Source organism: Rhyacophila brunnea, unplaced genomic scaffold, assembly GCF_057557595.1.
Source record: "Rhyacophila brunnea isolate RB1 unplaced genomic scaffold, BYU_Rbru_1.0 scaffold_4, whole genome shotgun sequence".
Lineage (NCBI taxonomy): Eukaryota > Metazoa > Arthropoda > Insecta > Trichoptera > Rhyacophilidae > Rhyacophila > Rhyacophila brunnea.
The window spans coordinates 31,988,871-32,007,108 of NW_028233068.1; the positions used below are offsets into that span (position 1 = coordinate 31,988,871).

General features: G+C 31.5%; 1 protein-coding gene across 2 annotated transcripts in view; it reads right to left on the minus strand.

The window, feature by feature from the left end:
* LOC147067269 (large neutral amino acids transporter small subunit 1) overlaps positions 1-10,970 on the minus strand; it is a 100,670-nt gene extending 89,700 nt beyond the window's left edge. Inside the window, exon 1 of one of the 2 annotated variants that reach the window (XM_085954841.1) lies at positions 10,736-10,970. The gene's annotated coding sequence lies outside the window, so the exon portion shown is untranslated. The remainder of the gene's footprint in view (positions 1-10,735) is intronic. The other variant, XM_085954842.1, reaches the window with a different exon arrangement.
* Positions 10,971-18,238: the final 7,268 nt, after the last annotated feature.

An 18,238-nucleotide genomic window follows, 5' to 3' on the forward strand; every position in this document is an offset into this window, starting at 1 on the left:
ACATGTTCTACATGTTTATACTATTTTCATATTAGGCAATGCAATATGTTAAATATTGGCAAGGGTAATATTATTTCATTCTGTTTTAGAATTTTAGGAAAATAATACAATGCGATAAATTTCATAATATTGATGTACCTACCCATTCAAATGTTGTATTCAAACCCAAATATTAAACCCGTTTAAATAAATACCCTGCATTGAAATCAGACAGCTACAGAAAATGTAGGTATGTTCTAATGACTAGCATCAATAATAATATATTTGTATCTATAGTTAACTGTAGCTTTGTAAATTGCGGTGCGGTGCGGTTAATACGATATTCTAAAATATCCTTTTTTTGACGATATTACTAATACCTACCTATATTAGTTTTTTTTAATTATAAAAGATTATAAATGAGACATTATTTTGTTGGTCCATGGTTGAACCGTAATAAATTGTATTGTCGTCGTAAATCACTAATAATAGCTTTCATCCGAAAATAATAATGAGTCAGCAAATGCAATTTAAGTGCAACTAGGTAGTACACGTGGAGTTTCTTTTGTTTATGAAGTAGACACACAGTTGCAAAAAATATTTTTAGTGTTTATGTTTTGTGTTTATTTAGTGTTTGCAGCATTTTTATTTTTTAATTTTACAAGTACCAATAATAAAATTATAAAGTAGGTACCTACTTACATACCTAATATGTAAATAAATAATCATAGTGAACCTGTTGTGTTTACATGATATTGTGTTATAATATTATATATTATTATTAACTATATATAATAATATGTCCATAATATCGGTGGATTGTATGTAGGTACAAGAAATTCATATTAAGATTACTGAATCATTCTAATTTCATAAGTACTTACCAAATAATATTATTATATAAATAAATATTATCATACTCAATCTGATGTAGGTATATACATAATAATATACTATTATATTATTTCTCAGTGGTGAAGTGTGGAGGTAGACTGTTAAGATCCGACATAAATAGTGCATTGTGAGTCATACGTACCTATTTGTTTTTATTGAACTAATACTACAATAATTTACATAATATGGTGTTATATAGTTTTTAAAAATCAGATAAACCCAGGCCGAAATAAAACCATAATAGTTTCGGTACGCTTTGGGCAATCCTACAATTTTGTGCACACTTTTTCATTCATACTTCTCTTTTCGTTAAATATAAAATACATATTATTATTACACGTCATGTTGTTGGTATTTTTTAACTCTTCAAGTGAAGCGCCTAGTTTCAGAAGCCCTAAAAACGTTTTCATAAAATTTTGAGTTTGATATATATTTAGATATATGTTTTTGTCCACTATATATTGGACAAAATGTAAGCAATAAAACTTAATGTGTTCATTAAAATATATCGAAGCCAATATTATTTCATAATATGCTAGGTATCTATTATTTTATGTGGCGAACGTAATAACGAACGCCTGCACACGTGTTATTCTACCTTACAACACCCTCGTCCGCTTCGGATGAATTAGCCATCCCCACTCTCCGTGAAATGACAGCGTGTGTTCGTTGTTCCATTTAAAACAGATCGAGACACACCGTGGTTTGGTTATGACGTACATTTATCGATGTCCGATTATTATACACGATTATAAGATAATTGCATGTGATATACACAGAATAACATGTTAAACGATGACTAAATAGTATTTAAAAACATACTTTACCTTTTGAAGCAATCAATTAGCTTTTAAAATGCCTTAAAATGCCAAATTTCTAGCGGGACACTGAGTGGACGGCATGGGAACGGGCGTAATTTTTTTACCATGGTAAGGGAAAGGTTAAACACAATGTGGATTTATGAGACTGCGGAGATTTGTATATTTTGTATACAATAATAAAGCTTTACTATTTAGGTATATGGGGTTGTCACCCCGCGTACGCTCTTATACGGAACTACTGACCGTTGTGTTAAAAAATCCTTTATTTATGGCTACCATAGGTTCTACAGTCTACACTATGTTAATAATATATATTATCAAAAAATAACTGTTTTTAATTTACAGAACATCAATAGAAATATTGATACCCACCCACGTACCTACATATTGCAACGTTTTTCTTAGCTCGTATTCTTATTTGTCCGGTGGTTGTTTGTCCGGTACAAATCTTGCAATCAATTTTTAACTAACTTCCCGACTAGCTAGACATTTGAAACTTTTAGAATATATCAGAACACGATGCCAATGCATTTTTTTAATACTTTTAGCCATCTTTAAGTAGAATTGAATTCATTTTCAGTTAATTCTGTTTTGTATGAAAAGTTATTTCGATACCCTATTATTGGTTGCTAGGGGTCTGGGGTCCTAGCAACTAAATTATTAATATATACGTGCGTTACTATGGAAATCAATATGAAATGTCATAATGACATTTCAGTATTCTATGTTTATTCAGTTTTTAGTATTTCTATTTTTATTTTCAGTATTTCATTTATACTTTATATTCAGTAGTTACTATGGAAATCAATATGGTATATCAATATGTCAAAATGACATTTCAGTATTATTAAGTACAATTTTTTTTGATCGTTTAAGCTAGTCAAGTCAAGTTTATATGATTCAACAAAAACTTTAAAAACGTTGTATATAAAAAGTTATTTTTATCTTGTAATTATTTATGTATAGAGAAACCGTAGGTACCTATTATCGAGATAGGTATGAATAGGCAAAAAGTCACTTTTAATATGTGTATACCTATTCAAGTTAAAGAAATCTTGTTTCGTATCAAAATATTGTAATAATTAACCTTGAAACGTACGCAAAGAAAATTGTTATGATAATATACCTAGTAAAGTTTTCTTTACATTTACATAACTTACTCATTTATATTTTTGTGTTGCGTAGGAAAATGTTTAACATTTAAGATTGTTTGATAAAGATATGTTTCAAGAAAGCGATATGTACTTATAATTATTATTGGCAACAAAATCACACAAACCATTATAAGACTTATCGCTGAGATCCGACCGTGAAATAGAGGTCACCATCTGGAATACTAAATTATAGAACAATATCGCCTAAACATCCCACAGTTAAAATATGCAGAACTCAAACTTTCCAAGTAAATACTCACTTTTAACTACTATGTGAGTCTCATATATTCAGTGAAGTCCCGTGAGGGTGGCAGGTCATGTATTGCTTAGGGGCGGAACATGAAGAAACGAATGCGATCATTCCAACTATTGAAATCGATGGCGGTTTTTCATATAGCAGGCGATGTGGTAGCTCCGTTAGAAAGTATCGACATCATAGTTTTTTTTAATCATAAGAAGGCCTCCAAACATGTCAGTGCATCAGACCTATACGTACCTAAAACCACCGCTGCTTGAGTGTAGGTTTAGTTGAAATACTTTAATCCTCAGTAGGGACATGTCTAAGTCAAGATTTTCGTTGCGTTTGTTTATTTAAGATAACGATAAAAATGGATAGTAAAAAACAAATTCGCATACAATTTGAGACTAAGGACACGGAATTCTACGAGTATATCTGTCTGCCTTTGCCTTTGCCTTGTGACGTCACTGCACATAATAGTAAAAAAAATACTTTTAAATCAACGGTTATCAATGGTAAATATAATAAATTTAATGTAGTTCATTCACAGAGAATGATTTTCCAAAAATGCAATATTAAGATTACGTGAACAGTCGGTATATTCTAAATATGTCGCCAAAATGGCTGGGAATTTATTATATTAAGCTTTGAGAAGTTGTGAATTATTATTATTTGACTGCCATCAAATAGGGGGTATAACGTGGAAATCAGGAATACTGCATGGGGTAGACTTTTTCTAAAGATTCCCTTAACAATACAGGAGACGGGCATTCAAATAATTTTTGAGACTCATTGAAAGTAGAATCAAGACTGTTTTTGTTACTGAACAAATACCTAATTGGTAGATAGATTCCTTACCTGTACACCAGTACAGGGTACATAATATACAGTACACACGGAAACCATACAGAACAAATTGTAAAAACTAAATTTAAGATAATTTAAGAAGTAATATTTGATCGGATATATCTACAGTTCTAATTAAATTTTATGACACATTAGCGTGTTAGATTAACATTAAGATAACATTGTGAAAGTCAGTCGCTATGGACCAAGGTTTTGAAACCAGATTCGGTATACTACTTTGTGATGGTTAGCCCATCCAACACAAAGCGCGCCGAGTGTCCTCAAATGTTATCAATATTGAATGCGCGTTTTGTTTACGTGACACACTTTAATGCATATTATGATACCTGTATACCTACGTATGTAACTATTGAAAAAAAACATAATATAGGTACTGTAACACGTGCTTAAGTTTATCTCATATTTGTCTACAATCAAGATGTAAATCTTATTACAGATTCACCAAGAAAATAACCCAGTTAGGTATCATTATTTTTGTTTTCCTTGATATCAACTATTTATACCAAATACCCTTTTCCCACATTACATAGGTTCTTGTCTACGCGCATTACACAATATTGACATCGGTAAAATTGTAACATTATACAAAATAAAACGTATATTTTGGTAATTATACTTGTTAAACCTCGCCATGGGATCGAAAGGCGTATTATAAAACAATCTTTAAATGTGTGGTGAACAGTGAACTCATAAATAATAGGAACTGAAATACCGAACGGGTGTGGGGAAGCAGGCAATTAATTGATCTCTAGTAGGGATTCGAATCCCGGGATCCCGAGCTATTTTCGATAGCTATGAATCCCGGGATTGATAAACATAATCCCGAAACTTTCGGGATTGATTTTTTTATCATTTTTTATGGAAAATAAAATAAAAACGAAAATATAACAGAAAAAATACTTTTAATAACAAATCACTACATTATAAATAAACTGAGTTTGAATGAAGTTTGATTTATACCCATGTGTAAGTTGCCGATTCATTTTATTTTTTCATATAATTTAATAAAAATGAGAAAGATTGGGAAAAAACAATGCTTTGCACTTTTAACAAAGTAATTCCACTATGATCTCATACGTTTTACGGCAGTTTCATGTTTGGCCGACTAATTACATTTATGAAGCGGAAAGGCCATAAGTACACCATGATTATTTACTTTACTATTTTAAATCTCGCTAATCCATTCATTAAGTCTTTACTATCAGAAACAGCAATCTCATATTAAATTCACAATATTATTTACTCCATTAAACTTATGTATTTCCAAGATTGAACGTAGATATTCAATATTAACAATAAATTTAAATAGTATAAATTACACTAGATTTATTTTTGACCGATTTTATCAATGTTAATTGTAAATATAAAATTTTTATATTAACAATGGAAAAAATGCCAATCTCGGGACCAGTCCCGGGATCCCGGGATTGTCAAATTGTAATCCTGAAATCCCAAGATCAGAATTTTGGCTCGGGATTGGATTTCCTAATCTCGAGTGTGGAATAAACGAGATAAACTTAAACACGTGTCAAGAATACGTCATACGTCGAATACTAACAACTGCTCTCGGTTTATGCAATGACGCTCGTTTAATATTGATGTATTGAAGATTGCAATGCACACTATTGCATGTCTATAAAGCGTGGTTCATTTTCGTAGGACACTCACACATCCAAAACCCTGCGTCAAAATGTACTGTATCGGGATATAGCCTATCAGAATTCTATTAATTTATTAATCTGTTCTGTGGTGATGAATATAAAGTGATAATTCTTTTTATAAAGTATCATGATTTACCATTAAGAAAATGGTGAATCTCTTGAAAAGATATACTGGTCTAGTAATTGACTGTTTTCTATTTAACTTTATAGGTAGGTATTACATAAATGCGTCTCTATTATGGCAGAACACACTAACTGGAGAATACTAGTTTTGAGTAATTTGACTTTGAAGTTGTTAAAAAGTTTGAAATAATGGTCTATCATGTGAGTTTATTAAGTAATCGTAAAAAGGATGACTTTAAAATAAATACTGTTTATTTATTAAGAAGGTTTCCAGACGGTAAAGTTTGAAATAAGGAACATTTTGGTACTAACTCAATATGTCATTTTTTCGAATTAGTGTCTTCTGCCAGAACAGTGACAAATGATGATTTCACAGTTAAAACATGAAAATAACGCATTTGATATAGGTAGGTACCAATACTTAGAACTATGAGCAATGGAAATATAGTAGTTCGGGCTGACGCATCTATCTGCCCCCTATGACGACTCAAACCCACCCTTTATTTTTATGTAAGTGCGTAAATAAGTACAATGAGCTAAAATACATTTTAATCTTGTTAGCCATCGATCGGTGAATAGATGAGCACAACACTATTCTATTTACCGCTTATACTCTCATACAAAGAGATCTTTTTTCAAGATAGTGAACAAAAGCCACAAAAAATCCTGCACACAAAAATAAATTTCAAATCACTGAGAGTAACTCGTTAAATATGTATTTTAAATCTGTCAGTTTTCTTAAAACGTGTTTTTCAAAATATTCAATGGAACTAGCTTGTTTGTGAAGTCAATAATATTGTCAATGATGTGATAATAATGCCATTTTAGTCCACGGCTCAAAGTGACGGGAGCGACATTGTTCTCTTCTTAATTTGGGAAATTTGTTCTGATTCATGAATTACAGGTCTCGAAATGGACCAGAGCGCCGTTCCTGTTCGTGAAATCGGTAAAATTATCGCTCCGTCTCATGGAAAAAAATAATTTGACCGTCTGAGCTAGATGGGCCATATAATAGAAACCCTAACACACTTATTTTTATGAATTACACATACAATTTGATAACTGTGTAAATATCTATAGAAAACTGTTTAGCGCTCCGGTTCGTAAACTTTACCATTTCGAAAATATTGAAATACAGAACTAGTCGGAAGCATGGTAACTACATCGAACATACTTTATGTTTATGGAGTGTTCCCGAGGTTCCGTTCCCACAAGGAAGGGGCTGGCAGGGGCTTAGCCTGGAGCGCCGTTCCGTTTCGTGAAATCTTCAAAATTAACTCTCCGTTTTGTGGAAAAAATACTTTGATCATTTGAGCTAGATGGGCGATATAACAAAAAAGCTAACTCACTTGTTTTTATACGCCACCATACATATAATCAAATAGCTATGTTGATATTTTAGAAAAAAATATCGAGCGTTCCGGTTCATAAACTTGTTCATTTTGAGCGCTGCCTATGCCCCAATGCTGGGGCGTGACAGGGTGAAAGAATAAGAAAAAGTTATTACTAATTTTGGAAATATGCATAAAATATAATATAGCATTGGGTATAAAATACTTTACTAATTACTCGATGATCAATGATAAATTGCAAGTAGGTACATGCAGTGACGTTCTGTGAGAATTGATATGTGGGCAGGGACATGGAGGCAGCAGATAAAGGAGGAAACTAAATAATAACAACTGTTTACATTGTAGTTAATAGATCTGATAATTTAGAGACTTATAAACTATTTGATAAATATAATAATATATAATGTCAACCGAATGGAAATATTCCAAGCACAATTAATTATAAATTTGAATTCTCAATATCCAATACATATTTATTTGATTATAATAATATCGCGATAAAATAATATTTTTATATTTCAGTTAAATGATGTGCCAGTAGCTTGACTCGGACTACCATTCAAGTAAGGGAAGAGAGTATTATAATACTCCTACCCTCTGTGCCCTTGATAAAAATGTCAAAGTGACCTTTATAGGGTGTCAATGCGTCAACTGAGAGATGGTTTACGTAGGTAGTTATTATTCGCAAGATTCAATAAATCACAAGTGACACTATTGTTTTATATTTTATTAATTTCATCTGTCGGTTGTACAATATTTAACACAGGTTAATGTACATAGTGCTGGAAGATGTCTAAAGGTGAATCATGGGTTACTAAAAAAGATTAAAATGTATAATGGTGTTCACCAGTGGCGGAACTACATGGCTCGAGACCCCGCAGTGGGTAACACTTTTTAAACAAAAATAGATGTTCGCAAATATTATAAATTGACTATGTATTTTTGACACACTTACGTAAATTGTAGTTACATTAAAATAATGCTTGTCGAAACACACATCGAGGGTGACTCGAATGAACCATTCTATTCTTTGCGGTTACACAGATCTTTCAATTACCAACACAATTATTGTAAAATGCCACAACACGATGTTGATATCGTCCAATTTCTTTTGTATTCTAGTAAAAAGTAATATTTGCTTACATTTTTCTTATAAATTTGATCCACTTACAGTAAAAAAGTTGCCTACGACACAAGTTTGTTTAGTAAAAATATACATCTAAAAAAATATAATGGCGCCAAAGGTAGGTGCAACATATTTTTGAACCTGTAAGATTTTTTGTGGTAAATATATTATTACCAATAAAAAGATAGTTAATTTAGGGAAAAAGGTATGTATTACTTATAAATAACTCAAACATCGCAAATCATGAAAAACTTTGTTTCAAAACGATTGTAATGGAGTTCTACAATTTGAATAATTAATATATGATTTAATTTAAGTTTAGTTTTTAAAAATAGTCTTTGAACAAAATAAAACTATTCTGGAAATTATTTTTTTGCGGGGAAAGAGCAGAATTTGAAGTTTGCTACTGGTACTCGTACATACCTTGAATCAATTGTAATTTATATGAATTCTTAGTTTATGGAGGAAGTTTAGGATAAATGGATCATTATTTGATGCAATAAGCTAATAAGCACATATATTAAATCAGCATGTATGCATGTCGTACATATTATTATATTCTTAGCATTCAGAATACGAGGACAAATAATACTAATTAGTAATAAAATAATAAATGCTCCAGATTCGATGCGATTTTCCTTGTTTGGGATTTTTCAGAATCTGAGTTCCAACAGTCGCAACAGCTAGATATAATAAATTTTGAGGTAAATTTTACATATTTTGTGGAGTTTACTAAAATTACTACAACTTTTTTATTACCTACATTATGTTTCATTTAAATTTTTGAGAAAAATATGTAGTATATTGAATAATTTTAATCTATAATTGTTTTTTAATATGTAGGTAAATTTGTTGTTTTTTAGGAAATACATAAAAAATGTATTAACATTAACCAAATGGCGTCAAATTGGCGCCGATTGTCTTTAATGGGCTAAAGATTTCGTAGCGGCTTATAGTGAAAGCGAAATTTCGGAAGTGGTCCTCCAAACCTGACTTGAAATACGAACAATACGAACAGTTACATACATAGGTACATACGTCGACAATTAATTGATAGCCATTTAAATATGTTTCTAAAATGTATCCTACAATATAATATACTTAAGTACCTACTTAGGTGTAGGTATATGAAATATATGTAAATCTGAGTATTTTGGTAGAGAGATAATGAAGTTCTCTGCATTCTTTATTATTTTACCGTTTCTCCCACGTGTACCAATATATCTATATATCTAAAGACGCGCCCAGCGCGTAACGATTAGACGGCCTTTCGATATAATTAGCATACTATTTAAATGTGGTAATTAAAAAGTAATTATCTAGTCAGCAGTCAATGTGGTGGTAACATTGAAGTCAATCAGTGGCGTCCTTAGGCAGACAAGTCCCATCTCGTTTTTTCATTATACCGACCCTAATTATTAGTTTTTCTAGATAGGCATCTAGATAATATTTTCGAGTCTTTTCAATAGCAGTGCTGTTGTTTTATTATTCTGTCACTTAGGTACCTGAGTAGTATTTGTACCTTAGCAAAACAATGGACTCCTTATTGATATAGTCAATCTAGTGTTATTGATTTATTCTAAATAGGTACAATATGCATTATCTAAGGATTTGGAAATGCCTCTCAACAGTAAGCTGAATTTATTTATCAAAAAAATATTTTACGATTCAAGTTTTTTTTTAAATTTGCCTGCCCCCACGGGACGTCACTGAGTGAATATTGATTTACTTTAGAATCTTCATATAAATAACTATATTTACTTAATCTGTAAATTTATAACGTCAAAAATGTACGTTACAGAAATTCTTTTACACTATGGTCACCCTATTTACGCCCTTACCCCTGCTTCATGTATTTATAAGATCAATTATTGTAGCCGCGGTCATTGATCAATGAAATAAATAATCAAAGTGTTAAAACAATTTTATCCGTAAGTATAATCCGCTGTATTAACACATAGGTACGATAATATTATAATAGTTATACACGCACAGGTTATCTTAAAAATGAGGATTCTTTGAGATACCTACCTTCATACGTAAAGTTGAAACTTAAATTGGCGTTAAAGATCAAAATCATATTTATGGAGACGTGCATAATTATAGGTAAGTCAAGATTATTTTATAGACATGTTTCATACAATAAAATATATTGGGCATACTTACCTATATACCAAGCAGCTAATAAAAATATTTGAAAAAAAGTATTTTCATTTTCTTAATCTTTCTTTATACTTACGCATGTTTGTCCAAAAATAATTTTAACTTATTTTAAAAATATTTTTCTAAACCTATTTGATGATGAAATATACAGCCTGACAGACAAATATTTAAAAAAATATTCTTATAACCTATCGTATTTATTAAAATATTCAGTTATCTCAAAAGGCTTTTATCATTAAAAAAACATTCATATTGTAATAATTATTTATTTTATAAATTCCTGTTCAACAATCAAGCACAATTTCCAATACAACATAACCTAAGAATAATATGCCGAAACAGTATTTATTTACTCACCAAAAAAAGCCCCCTAAATCCGTTCAAAAAACCTCTAAGCACTATTTGAATTAATTTCCACACGAAAAAATAACTTGGAAACCAATGTTCATTCACGATTTTTGAAAATGATGAAATATTTTGCGGCAATTTCACTGTGTATTTGGAACGCACGCCGATATTTTCAATTTAGGGGATGAAAAAACGTCCCTATGTAACCGACCTTCGCAAGAAGGCGCGCAAACTAAACTGAACTGAATCCATATTCCATTTTCCAGAGTGAAGGTAGGTACAGATCCTCGCGTAAATTTTGTCTTGCTAAAATACTATGGAGGCTGTGCTCTACACTCCTCTTACTTGTGTTATTTAATGCGCGTAGAATGGTGCCGTTTCGCTTTTGTATAACGCTCGCGCTCCTCAAACGTTTCAGCGTGGAAATCGCAAAATAATATCGGGAGGGTAATGGATATTATTTACCAAAAATTTTCAATCTGCAATCGATGCGTACCTAAGTACTATTATTTTTGAAGACATAAAAACGTTTTGATTATGTACAATATATATATATAAACATACAATAAATTATTGCCTCGAAACCTAAACTTGTTATTTTGTATAAAACCCTCAATCATTTTAATCAATAATGTAATAACTTTATAACTCCCTCTCGCAAATTTTATTCAGGGCTCGAAATGGACCGGAGCGTACCGGAGCATACTGGTGCCGTTTCGGTTCGTGAAATTGACAAAATTATCGCTCCGTCTCGTAGAAAAAATAATTTTACCGTTTTAGCTAAATAGGCAATATAAAAAAACACTTATTCTTATAAAACGCACATGAAATTAAATATTTATTATGTTAATATATTCAGAAATTTTCGAAATTATCCATTTCGAGCGCTGCATTTATTAGAATTTTATAGCAACCTCTAAATATAATAATTGTATTCGGGCATCTATTTATAGTCATCCATTCCGAATATGAGTAAAGTTTATCGCCCGAAACAGCTGTCAACACAAATAATGTCATCGTCAAATGTTGACGATGAGGATAGTGGGTGACCATGTTTCGAAAGGTTTTGAAAATGGTCACGGACCCCGGACCCGTGTCCGAATCTGAATTCGGAAAATCTGGTTGGGAATCACTGGCGTAAGCAGCTATCAATCTTTATTTTGTGATTTATTAATAATTAGGACAAGTACCTACCTAATGTTTACAAAATAGGATAATTATTAAAGTGAGTTATATGAATACAATAAGTATTATGCATCATTATGGATGCTCATAAAAATAAATAACATGACATCTATCGTTTGAAAAACAAACAATATTTTATTATATATAAAATTTATATATAATAAAATATTGTTTGTTTTCAAATGTTCATAATTTTATGATAAATATTATTTATGAATACAAATATCAATGATTGTTGAATAATTATTACGCCAAAAATCCACAAAACACAAACTAAATTATAACAAATAATAAGAACTACGGTTTTATAATGCGTATCAAAGGCAGTGAACGTTGGGAAAAAACTTTCTAATGCTGGCAGCATTATAATAAATTGTATGTCCTGCAGTGCTGCCAAACGTTTTATACAGGTAATAGTAATAGTTTTTTATATAGTGGTTTTGGTCTGCATAGATGCGGGTAGGTACTATGTACGATACAAAAGAGCGTACTACAACCTTGTGTTTTTCGTACTATTATTTGTGTAATACCATATTTTGGTGTAAGAAAAAACTGTATTTAATTCTGAAAAAAAAAGACGATAGTTAAGGCTCAATTACATTGAGCGAGTTTACAAGCTGCTAGTCGGCGAGCTTAAAAGCGGGCAAGTCAGCTAATGCAATAGTGATGATGACACACAAAACTTTAGACTCGCTCAGAAGCCAGCAAGCTAGCGAGTTGAAACCATGTGAAGCGTGTAGTTACAAAAAGCAATATGACAACATTTTTAATATTTGCAGGAAACATGTTTTTATGTTTTAAGGTAAAATTTGTTATTTTAAGTTAAGATCTTTATTCCATCATATTGTATGTTTAAATTAGAACAAAATAAAAATGTGTAAGTGCCTATAAACTCTATAATCAAATAAATATTAGCAAAAGAAGATTGCATAGTTATATCGCGATGGCACAAACTCACCTCTCATTCGGCACGCGCCGACGAGAAGCTACAGATGGAGGTCCATTTACCTGGATCACCCAATGTTAAAACTCCAACTTTTTTTTGGTGCATTTGTTTGTGCACGATTTTTTTTCGTTTGTGCACATATAGTAACAGAAAAATTCCAATTTCAAATTGGGTGTTCCAGCTAAATGTTTGGTCTCTAGTGACTTGATACTTGAACCAATAAATTAGCCTTAAATTTTTTTGTTAAATGCATCTGATTAGGTATATTTATGTAAACTTTGAACACGATTTTTTAAATTTTTATCTCCTATATTAAGCTAGTAATTTAATTTTGAGCGGCCGTCAAGTTTTAAAACCAAACATTTTTTTCCACATTTTTTAATTACACACCTTTGATTAATTTAATTACATGATTTTTCATGAAGTTTTTATTGTTTTTTCATTTAAATTACGCGAAAAATTCGCATTTTTCCATTTTCACTAAGTACCCCGTGAAAATATCCCGAAAAAAAACGACCGCATCCGTTTGGAACATCCAGTCAAAAGAGTCTATACAAAATAGCCAAAACGGTGTAATGCTCACTAAATATGTCGGTTTATAATAGACTACCTTAAAATTGATATTTTGATTACACAAAAGTGTCAAAATTACAAAAACATTCAAAATTCTTAACATTTATCTTTTTATTTATGATTTTGAATAGATCAATGTCAGTTGCATACGGGAAAAGCAGTAATTAATAATTATTCTTAGGTACCTACTGTTTTTTAACAATATGATCCGTAATAAAAATAAATAAGTTATTAGAATACAATTAGGTATGCATATTTTTGAGAAATGCAATATATTGTTATGCAACGATATTTTCTTCAAAAGATAATATTGGAATGACATTTATATTTATTTTGTATTTAGGAGTTACCTTGCAGGCACTTAACTCTTCCTAATAATATTTGCATAGGTATTATGATTTTTTCTTTTTCTCTGTTTCTCCAGATGGTGCAACGTATGCTTGTAGTTCTGGTAGGTATTATGTTAGGAGAGAAGTGTTAGACAAAAACTTCATATTATGCTCTTCAGAATCGATATCAAATGAAGTTTTGTAGGTACTTTAAAAAGTTATTGCCTCTGACGGCTTCGACAATTGTTTCACGCAAATGGTTTTCTTCTGAATGTGTGAGTTTATGAGTTCTTAAACAACGTACCGACCTACATATCTGTTTACATTTATATTTAAATTCATCACGTTTATGAGTTTTTAAATGACATTTGTTTATATTTAAAATGAAATAGATCACACGCAAATGGTTTTTCTCCTGTTTCGTTTTATGAACTTTAAGATAATGTTGTGCCGAGGCTCCGTATAGGTGGTCAATTTATTTAAAAGGTTATTCACCATTAAGTATCTTTACATGTGTTTGAAGATTACTCCGTCGCGAGCATCCAAATGAACATACATTGCATTTATAAGATTTTTCACGAGTATGTTCTATATATGTATATATTCATTTCATGTGTTTTTAGACAACTAAGTCGCACGCATTTATATGAATATACATCGCATTTTAAAGGTTTTTCACCAGAATTGGTCATTTGTTTGTTTTTAAGATGACTAAGTTGCGAGCATCTATATGAGCATACATTGCATTTATAAGGTTTTTCACCAGTCACCAAAAATGCCGGCGCAGCTTAAGAGTTGGCCTATTGCGTCGAGGGTCTCAGGTTCTAATCCTCGGTCTGGCAAGTACGCATATTATTCGCGAGAATCTATATGAACATACATTGCATTTATTAGATTTTCTTCAGAATGCGTCATTGTGTCTTTTTAAAATTTAATTCGCGAGCATCTATATGAACACAAATCGCATTTGTGAGGGTGTGCACCACAGTATTAATTGTCATTCAACATATTTTAAGCCTACAAGGTGTTTTTAAATGACATATTTGATTACATTTCAAATCACAATCATCACACGCAACTGGGTTTTCTCCTGAATGTGTAAGTTTATGAGTTCTTAAACAACGTATTCAATACGTTGCTGCCAAAAGTTGGTAAGTCGATAGTTTAGGTATTTTGAGCTTACCACGGAAAAGATGTCTATACTTATATACGTTTGCTAGAAAAAAAATCAAGATCATCCGATTTTTAGAACATTGTATTTTTAGCTATTCATTATGTTGATAAAAATACGTAACTCTTGATTTTTCAATTTCCCAACATCAAAAGACTGTAGAGATGTTTACAGTATCTAGAATAATGTAATTACATTATTTTCAACAGAAGGTATATCGAAAAAATATCAGAAACATTATCAAATTACATTAACTTATTCAATGAAAGAACTTAAAGTTCTAATGTGTAAGTTCATAATTATTTATCTTTTTACATGTATTTATAGCTAACTTGTATATTATTCAAACGTCTGTTTTGATACGACAATATAAGATGCATGACGTCATGTCAAACCATACAATTTCTATGAATTTAAGTATTCAAGGATTATTTTGACAATATTTTCACATATAATCACGTAGGTATGTAATTGACTAATTGGGTGAATCTGTAATTGTATTTGAATGTCATAATTATTCAAGACAGTGCGAAGTTTTCAAACTTTATTAGTAGACCAGTCGGTCTATTCTATACTTATCGACCGCTAAAGTGATAAATATTATCAAACTTAGGGTAGGTTTGGATCAAAGTATTAGCACTTATTGTAACAATTACAATAACTTGGGTGTAGTTGTTGCAATGAGTGCTATATTTTAACAGCACCTCTCTTGGCTGTGATAAAATTTAGAGTGAGACAGTTTTGACTATTAAGACTTTAGATGGCTAACTTATTGTAACAATTATAATACCTCAATATAAATATGTAATAAATACTATCACTTTAGCGGTCGATAATTGCCTTGTGTATAGAATATATCCGCTGAGGTTCTTTTTTTGCTTAAATATCCTAAATTTACCCTCCATCTACATAGAAGAAGGATGAACCAGACATCCGAATATTTCTCATACGTTCGCAGGGCAGTTTATCGACACTCGTTGATGATAATATGAACTGAATCCAATAGCATCTTTCATAATATGCAATCAACTGCCATTTTTTCATTCTTGTCAATTTTAAAGTCGCGAGATTAGCGATCTTTTGGCGGGAAAAGTGTGCGGGTGATATACTACAGACACTAACACAGGCAAACAAACGCCACTCCATTGAGCAAGGGACGACGCATGCGTCAACGGGGTCTATGAAATGGGACGGGCGCTATCGTCACCGCGATCCGATGCGGATTTGGGCCACTATTGTAGTAGTAGCAAAAATCAACAAATCTAATAATAACAACAAAGACCATCGCCCCCTTTTATAAAACACGTATCATATCGTGTTGAACATTTAAGTTAAATAAATCTCTCACTGCTGGATGAAGGCATCTCCTAGCTCCCTTCGCTCTTCTCGGTACCTAGTTGTTCATAATATGAACTTACACATTCAGGAGAAAACCCATTTTCGTGTGATGAATGTGATTTCCAATATAATCAAATATGTAATTTAAAAATACCTAGTAAGCTTAAAACATATTATGGAATGGCAATACTGATAAAAAAAACCTTATAAATGCGATGAATGTTCATATAGATGCTCGCAAATTAGTTGTCTTCTCCTCTCTTCTTGGTTGTATACTCATGGCTGAGGATCTTTACCACTTTTTAATTTTGTCATCCTTTGAGCGACCAAGACTTGTTATGACACATTTTGTTTTCGACCATGTCCATAACTTATAAGATCATATGGGACTAGGGATTATAAGATCTTATAAGTAATGGACATGGTAGCCATGAGTATACAACCAAGTGTCGACAAAATGTTGTTTTATCGCTTTTTGTAGACGCTTCATATTATGTTGTTTCTTTAATTTGCCCGAACTCGCAGCTAATTCACAAACAACTATGATGACACAAGGCTAGTTTACTAGCGAACAAGCCCACACGCCAGCGAGTAGCGAGTAAAGTACCTAGCACGGCTTTCAACTTTTCTCGTAGATTGTTTACAATCTGCTTGTTAGCTACAAATGATTACACCTCGACGAGTTTACAAGCAGATAATACATTCGCCGTCTTGTAACTTGTAAACTCGCTCAATGTTATCGAGCCTTTACCTAATATTTTTGCGAGTTGTAAAAATATTATGAAGATTGAACGGGAAAATATTAATCCTAGTTGAACAAGTTTTCCGAAAAGGTCCATTTACCTGGATCACCCAATGTTAAAACTCCAACTTTTTTTGTGTGCATTTGTTTGTGCACAATGACATTTATATGGACGAATCATCTGGAAAATAAAATGACACTCACTTTGTGTCGGGTCTGCCGGATGGCGAAATTCATATTTTAATATCGGTATCCTTCGCTCAAATGAACATTCCACTTGCAAGCGGTCTGGCGACACCGCTGGGTCTGCCCATACAAAATATCGATGCAATTCAATGACAGAACAATTTGACAGAAATGGCCGAACATTTTTACACAGGCAGCGATGATTTCTCCGTTCCTATAAGGGCTCAACGCACAAATGATGATTTATAAATTTGGTCCGTATTGTAATGACAGTAAGGTATATATTCGTTCAATTTTTCAAATATGGTAGTACTGTTTGCACCGTACTTCAGCTAATTGATTTGCATGAACGGACTGGTAATATTATTTTCAATTTATTATATGTAATTAAACATATTTTTTGACATCGTTTGTTTAATTTAAAATACTTTTTGTCGCGAAATCGATAAATGTATTGTGAAGTATATATTTTTATAATTGAATCGCTACAAATTAAAAAGTGAAATAATGAAGAAGGGCGAATCTGTAATACGACGACTTATGAAAGAAAATGACGGAAAATCAATATTGCCAAAGCATACAATGGATCACATAACAACGTACATTTTGGCACTATTTGTGGGGTCAAATATTTTTCATTCTATAGATAATCATTCTACGATACAACCTGCTTTATATAATCATAGGTTACACTTGATTCGAGCCATAATAAATGTAAGTATACAAACGTTAGATTACACTATAGCAAAAATAGATACAATTAGGGAAAAAATAAATACTAAACGGCAAATATACAATAAATTATTACATTTTCAAGGCGTTTAACGAGTACAAAAAATGTGTTCTCCTAGTTTCATTTTCCTGATTAGTCCTAACTTTTTATGACGGCGTTTTTTTTTTTTTTTTTAAATATATCTACTTAGTTAATTGCATGCAGAACTATATTTTAAATTAAAGATATCATCTGTTTTTTTTTACTCCCGAATATTTCCATCTACTTTCTTCTGTTTTATCTGTTAACTTAATTATTAATGTTCATTAC